This window comes from Thamnophis sirtalis, unplaced genomic scaffold (genome assembly GCF_051295495.1).
Source record: "Thamnophis sirtalis isolate CommonGarterSnake01/CBP01778 unplaced genomic scaffold, rThaSir2_p1.2 scaffold_13, whole genome shotgun sequence".
In the NCBI taxonomy this organism is placed as follows: domain Eukaryota; kingdom Metazoa; phylum Chordata; class Lepidosauria; order Squamata; family Natricidae; genus Thamnophis; species Thamnophis sirtalis.
Window position 1 is genome coordinate 35890493 of NW_028261393.1, and position 8159 is coordinate 35898651.

Below are 8159 nucleotides of genomic sequence, written 5' to 3' on the forward strand. Positions count from 1 at the left end.
TTCCCTATAAGGCATCTAACTCAGGTACTGGATATCATGGTGATTCTGGATTTGGTTCAACTCTTACTTCTATAGGACTTCTGCAGTCTATTAATTCTCATAGGCCACTTCTTACTTTGTATCTTAATAAGCAGCCTTTTCAAGGTTTGTTAGATACAGGTGCGGATGTTACTGTCATCTCCCTTTTACAGTGGCCTGTGCAATGGCCTAAACGTGATGTTAATTCCTTGTGGGGCATTGGTGGGTCTACAACTGCTTGGCAAAGCTCTCATTCCATAGCCATCACAACTTCTGCTGGTAAGTCTGTATCTTTACATCCTTACATTTTAGATATTCATACTAATATTTGGGGCAGGGATCTTCTTTCTCTTCTTAATGCTCATTTGATTTTGGATGATGGCACTTCCTCTTAAATGGCTTTGTTCTACACCTATTTGGATTGAGCAATGGCCTCTATCTTCTGAAAAATGTATTATTTATTAATTTATTAATTAGACTTATATACCGCTTCATAGGGCTTTCAGCGGTGTACAATTTTATTAGCAAATTGAGTCAGCAACTTGCCCCCACAGTCCGGGTCCTCATTTCACCCACCTCGGAAGGATGGAAGGCTGAGTCGACTTTGATTGCTCTGCATTCCCTGGTACAGGAGCAATTGACTGCTGGCCATATTGAACATTCTACGAGTCCATGGAACACTCCTGTGTTTGTTATAAAAAAGAAAAGTGGAAAATGGAAGTTTTTATCTGATCTTAGAAAAATAAATGAATGTATTCAACCAACGGGGCTTTACAATGTGGTCTTCCTAATCCTAATTTAATCCCACTGCTTTATAAACTATTAGTTGTGGATTTGAAGGATTGTTTTTTCACTATTCCTTAAAGAAAAATTTGCTTTCACTCTGCCTGTTTTAAATAATAGCCAACCTACACAACGATATCATTGACAAGGTATGCTCAGTTCTCCTACTATTTGTCAATATTTTGTGGATCAAGCTTTGCAACCTTTTCGTGATCAATTTCCTTCTTATCTAGTTTACCATTATATAGATGATATTTTAACTGCAGGTTCAGATCTTGATGAAGAACAAGTGCTGCAAACATTGACTACCATTGTAGCAAGCAGAGGGCTTTTCATAGCTCCTGAAAAAATACAACAGTCCTTAGAACTGAGGTTACACGTGTAAGTACAAACTGCAGCAATCTGCAGAAAATCTTTGCTTGTCAGCTATTCTTTGCTTGCAGTGTGTTTCCCAGGCATGAACAAGGACACGGGATGATACAAAGTAAACCTGTAACATTTTACTCATTTGAATGATAACACTTGATTTATTCAGTGTGTGAGAACATGCACATTCTCACGAACACCAATGATGTAATGACTAACCAATTATTGTCCCTTGGAGACTTGTTAACCAATAATGATATAATACGTAAAGTAGGTGAGAACTAAGAAGCTGCAAACACTATAAAAATGATGTTTCATGATTAATAATTTTGCTGTTGATTCTGCTATCCATGAACTGCTTTGCTCAATAAACTTTGTTGGTTCAGCTATCTGTGGGTGGATTACTTTCTTTCATCTTCAGCCTCGGGACCCTAAAATACTACATGACTGCTCTCCCCCTCCCCTTCTATGGGAATTTTGGAGGGTGAGGAGAGCCAGACGCTGGCACTGCCCCGTCCTCTTTTGGCACCTTCTGTTTGAGCTATGATCCGGGAGGCCCAGCATAATCCTTTGGGACTTTTCCAGAGCAGCCTTCCTCTTCTGGAGTTCCCCAGAAGGAAAGTCATTGGGCTTTTTGGATACTTACCCTCTTCAGGATCACATGTTTGCCTGAGGAAGGATTCCATTGACTGCTCTCAGAGTATCAGGATGCGAACTTGATTGACAGATTTAAGTGGCTTCTGCAGTTGGAGTAGATCCTGTTCATCTTTGGTCAGAGGAGGTGGCAGAAGGTCAGAAAGTAAGAGCATTATTAAAAATTGTCAACAGCATTTGGCTAATTACCGATCAGTAGCTGTCACCATCTGTCACCAGGAGGGATCGTGGCAGGCCAAAGCAGAAAGGGCACCTGGAGGGTGGGAGGGAGGGAAGGAGGGAGGGAGGGGAGCAGATGTTGCTGCCAGGGCCTCTGCCACAGCTGAAGAAAGAGGAAAGGACCAAAAGCAGGAGCAAACTGTAATATTCCTTCCGGCTTCTCCACCCAAAGCTCACACTTGGATTCCCCTTACCAAAAAGATTCAGGCAGGCCCTGGGCTGGTCAAGAAGGGGGCCAGGCCCAGAGCAAGCCAGGGAGAAGATGAAATGCAGGGTCCCCCACCAGGCCTGGGCTAAGGGACTCCCCCTCGGTCCCCCCCAAAGGCTGCACCACTCCACCTCCTGAGTGTTTGCATCAGCCGTGGCTTCTAATCCTCCAGCATGGACTTTTAGGCCACTGCAGGGCCTTTAGGATGAGTGGGGCACGTCTCTGATCCAGCCTGCCACTGCCCCCCTAAACAGCAGGGCTAATTTGGCAGGTGACCCAGAGGCCCCCTTGCTCTATTTCTGCCCCAGCCTTGGTCTTCTCCATGGGGAGTCCTAAGCAGCAAAGATGCCCATCCTAGAAAAGCTGCTTGACGTAAACTTTTCAAGTGTGTTACACAAGTAAGCTTAAGTAATATGTAACCTTTTCCCCAGAATTGCTTGCGCATTATCCTTTAAATCTCCATCCGGTGTCTTTGGTTGCAGTGATAACTCTGAAGAAGATCCGTCGGTCAGTTAAAAGTTTGGCTGTTGGTTTTCCAAACCTTGAAAACTTTTAACCAACTTGGACCCCTAAACTCTCCCCCTGGATCCTCGTGGAATCAACAGCCCCTTTGGTTGACCGGACTGTTTAAAATGCTGCCTCTCCTGTTAGTGTTACAATGCATGGATGTGATCCCGCCTTTGTCTGGTCTCCTGGGAGCTGCCTCCTCCGTGATTCTCCTCCTCTGGCCAGGCTGAGGAGCCCAGGGGAGCAGCCTGGAGCCTAGAGAGCTGGTCAAGGGAGGGGGACCCAGGGACATTAGGCTTTGGCTCTCCTTCAGGAACTGAGGGGGCTCTTCCCTCAGTCTGAAGGGATCAAGGCCATTGTTCCACCACTGCCCCCTGCTGGCAGGATAGACAACGGCCGGCTTGGCTGACCGCTTGATTTGAACCACTTTCTGCTTCAGAGACTCCAAATGGAGAACATAGAATAACAGAGTTGGAGGACCTTGGAGGTCCTCAAGTCCAACCCCCTGCTCGATCAGGAGACCTTATTCCATTTCAAATAAATGGTGGTCCGCTCTCTTTTTGAAAACTTCCAGTAATGGAGCAGTGAGCACTAAATCTTTTGAGGCAGAAAATCCCCCCCCCCCTTTCATAAATGCCTCTTGCTGAAAAGTCAACTCGAGAAGCACATTTCAAAGACTTGGATGGAAGAAGGGATTGGAGATCCCCTTTTGCCTAAATAATGTGAAACTTCCTTGACATCCATGCCCAAAATCTCGGTACACTTTAGATTGCGACCTGCATATTCAACATAAAGTGGGTCCAGGAGGACATGAAGACATGTTGTGATTTACTTCTTAGGTCTTGGGGGTCCATGGGCACAAAACATTTAAAGACGGTGGTGAAAAGGTTGAGAATCACTGGCATAGATGGATGGCTAGATGGAGATACAGTCCCTCTTTTAGGGAAACGGTTGGATAGCATTTGAAGTATGCCTAGGCCTGTTTGTGGGATAGATGTACCTGCTATCATCATTGGGGCTGCACCCCTTTCTCATCTCCTGATCCTTTTTCCCCGGGCTTTTCTTTCGGACCCTTTTGCAACTGCTACAGCATTGCTTATCCGTTCCCTGAACAGAGCCAGTCTGGGGGTGCTGTGGGGCCCGCAAAGCCAACCGGAGGCTTTCAAGAGGCAGTAATGTTCCATATTCGGATCTCTGGGGAACTGTGTGTGAGGACTATCCCTTTGGTTCAGGGGCAAAAGGGGTGGGTGGGTCACTCTGTGGACTTGTGTTTTTTGACCGACTGTCAAAAACCTGTAGCTTTCTTTTGGATCTTTGGCCTGCCACACTTTCTATTATTCTACTATGCCTTTTTCTATAGTGGGAAAATGGGAATGGGGATTGTACAGAGTTACTTACTGTGTAGCCAAACCAAAATTCTTTCTAGGAAGCCAAGGTCATCCTTTGTCTCTGCACCTGACAGGAACTGGATGGGTGAAACTGCCAGCATGGCAGTGGGAGATTGGATCATGGGATGGACTTGTGGGTGTGTGGGCAAGATCTTGAACTTTCAACTGGGTGGGGAAAACTGGAAAGCTTTCAGATTTGGGTTTTCCCGGATGTGCCAACATAACTGTCTTAATAAATTGGAACTTCAAGCAATACTTTGCCTTGGACTCTGATTTATTTTTGGATGCTATTTGGAACCCTGACTAACAGCTAATCTTCCTTTCTCTCTGACTGCCCCCATCCCAGTTAATCTGATTGCTGGCTTCACTGATTTATCGGGCATAAAATATTTCCCCAAAATCAAGGGGTCATGGAAATAAAACTGTTAGCTGTCCAGTTTGGAGTAGACTAAGCCACTGGCAGAGCTCATTAGAGACGACAATGGCTGGTGGGCATCGCTCTTTGTCTCCTCGCTTATGTAGCCCAAGTGCCAGTTGATGGGCGGTGAGGTGGGCTCCTCATTCCCAACAATCAAAATGTACATGATGGGGCAACCTAGAGGACAGCCAGAGACTTTATGCAAGAGGAAGATTGGGAAGCTTTGTGGCTGGATGGATCAAGAGAGGATTTCAGAAGATGAGCCGGGGATTTGGGAAGGGAGGCCATGCTAGATTATTGTCTGGTTTTGTAATGCTTGGCCGACAAACAGACCTTTAGCTCTGACTCCCACTTGAATGTGGTCTTCGTTGACTTCAACAGGTTTTAGTCTGATCTCTAGTGCTCTTCTAGGGAAAATTCAAACCATTTCCGGATGGAAAAAATATGGAACTCAAAAATCCCACTATTGATCACTATCAGTTGTTCCTATAGATATGTATTTATTTTTTACTTCAAGAGCTGCCCATCTCAGTAAATAATTATGGGCTTTTTACAATTCAAAACATATTACTATTAAAAATAATAAAAACATTTTAAAACAATAAAAACAGTAAACAGCATTAAAAAGAATGGGTGTAGAAATTAGATGGAACAACTGGATTTACAGTTAGATACAAGGATGCCAGTAGCTGTCAAATTTATTGCTATGCAATAGGACTGAGATAATGTATTCTGGCTCCTTGTTTAAAGTTTACATAGCCTTTGCAGAAGTAAACAATTTAGAGGATTTTGATTTATACCCTCAACTAACCGATAAATGGCTATAGCCCATTAAAAGCTAGCATGCTGGTCTTTTGTAACAATACTAAGACTCCTAAGCCACACATGAACAATCAAAGTGACAAGTGGAAAGCTTTTTCCATGAAAGCAGAAGCTTGGGAAAGCATCAGACTCAGGGGTCCCTTCCTGACCTTGTGTCATATTAGATACAAGCAACAGAATATAATCAGATCAGTGCCTTAGACTTTAAAAGAGCTGATTTTAACAAACTTAGAGATCTCAGGAAGGATTCCATGTGTGAAAATCTTAAAAGGGGAAAACAACTCAGGAAGCTTGGGAAACTCTGAAAAATAGGATTATAAAAGCCCAGCCCAACATAATACTACTAAAAAGAAAAATAAGAAATCAAAGAGGAAACCAGCATGGTTGCACAAAAATATCTCTGATAAATTGAAACACAAAAAGGTTAAGTATAAAAACTGGAAAGAGGGATATATAATTGGAGTATCTTGCCAGCCGAGATGCCCCTGCTTTGCCTCCTTCTGGAGAGGTGGACTCCTTTGGTTTTGCCTTTCAAAAGCCAAGACAGAATCGATACCAGGATGGAAAAGAAGAAAAATGAGAGGACTCTTAATTAAAAGTCTGCCAGAGAAAGGCCTTGGCGTGGGGTGAATGGATTGGGGCCACAGGCCCTTTACCTGCCTTTAGCCAAGGACCAGAGTTTAGGAAGAGGAAGAAGCAGGCTCCTGACAACCCAAATTTGGTTGTGCAAACTGCCCAAGTGAGAAGAGCTTGGATTCTCCAAGAGAGGCCAAGGCTGCCTTCCCAAAGGACTTCTAGGTAGAGAGACCAGTTTTGCAGCCACTGAAGGATACAATTGGTAGGTGCCCCAGAGTCTCATCAGCAGAGAGTTAAGGTACAGCAAAAGGAAGTTGCCAAATCCCAGAATCGGATGGGCTGCTGGGGATCAAAAAGCAGAAGAGAAAGGCAGAAGCTGGCGGCCGGAACTCTTCCCCGGAGATGCTGCTCAGAAGCTCAGGTGTTTTTACTGCAGAACATGAGGAGAGCCAGAGAGAACGAGATTTATCATTCACAGCTCTTGCTCAGGGAACAAGTGGTAGCTGTGGCCAGGACACATTTTGCACTGCTTCCTATCATGCAATAACTGTGGCCATTCATGGACCAAAAAGCTCTGCTCACAGTTGTTTGTCCCTCAGTCACCTATCAAATGGACCACTGTCTTTACAGGCCTTGAAAGGCATCCAGAAGCTGCTGCAGGCTCAAATGCAGATGTACAGGCAGTTCTGTGCGCTCACTGATGGGAGCTGCCTTGGTTGTCAGTGTGCTCTCAGTTCAATCCAAGGTGAGGATAGTTGCCTATGAAGTCATTTATGGCAAGGGCTGGGCAATCTGAGGACCCACCTCTCCTTGATTAGATCTACTCTACATCAGCCAGCAGGAGAAGCATGCTAGGGGTCCTGCTATCAGGGAATGCCATCTGATGGGAGCCTTTTCTGTCCTGGCCCCTCTAATGGAGTATGTGGGTGATCTTGGGGGACGAGGGGAAGAGATGCTGCCTAAGAAACCATCAGAGAAGAGAGGCAGGAGTCCTTGATGACTTCATGGTCAGAGAAAGACACTTAGGAAGGACTTGTCTTAATTGATTCAGCTGTTAAAAGTGGCCATGGGAGACTGGTACCTTCAGACTTGCAAGATTCTGTTAACTCTACAATAGCCATAGCAACAGCACTTAGACTTATACACCGCTTCACAGCCCCCTCTAAGCGATTTGCAGAGTCAGCTTCTTGCCCCCAACAATCTGGCTCCTCATTTTAGTAACCTGGGAAGGCTGGAAGGCTGAGTCAACCTTGAGCCCGGTGAGATTCGAACTGCCAAATTGCAGGCAGCCAGCAGTCAGCAGAAGTAGCCTGCAGTACTGCACTCTAACCATAAAGCAGAATTAGTTCACTTGATTGTTCCTGCCTGGTCTACCTAATGGCGGAGACTCTGGAACATCATCCAAGGAGATTGAATTATCCTCAACCAAGGTGCCTTTCATATGGCTTAGAACAGAGGCCCCCAACCCACAGGTTGCAGACTGCTACCAGCCTGCAACCTGCTGAGAACTGCTGAAGTGGCAGGTGAGTACATGAAGCTTCATTTATGCATGCGTAGGATTTAGGTTGCACACGCGACACCATTCCCCTGCCACCACCAAATGTGCAAAAGCCACTGCGGTCAGTCCACAGAACCAAAAAAGTTGGAGATCCCTGGTTTAGAAGACCTGGTGGAGCCATTGGGCCTGAGGATTGGGGTAGGTGGCAGAGGATGAGTTGAGATGCTTTTTACGTTGACTGCCAATTTATTGTGATGTTACGGTATTTTTATTTTGTGTTTTTAGCTGCTTTTCACTGCCTTGAGTCATAATATTAAGAAATTTGGTGGGTTGACACTCATGATTGACAGATAGTAATGGAAAGAAAATGATCCAAAAGGAACTGTCCTAAAGGAAACAAAGTATATAAAGAAAAATGTAGATGTAAAGAAGTGGAGGTAGAGGCAGCCTTTCCAAGTTGCAGGAGATAATAGGAAATTGCAGATATATAAATGGGAAGAATCAGAGGGCCAGGCAATTTTTGTCCTCACCCTCTGACAATTTCATTTGGAAGTTGAAAGAAACTACAAGGGAGCCTTCTACTCTGGAGTGACTAGGAAAGATTGGTTGAAGACAGGAAGGTGACTGGCACCTGCAGGATATGATCCACAGAGCCTTGCATCTCTGTCCTCCAGAGGAGGAGAAACAGAGACGAGTCAGACC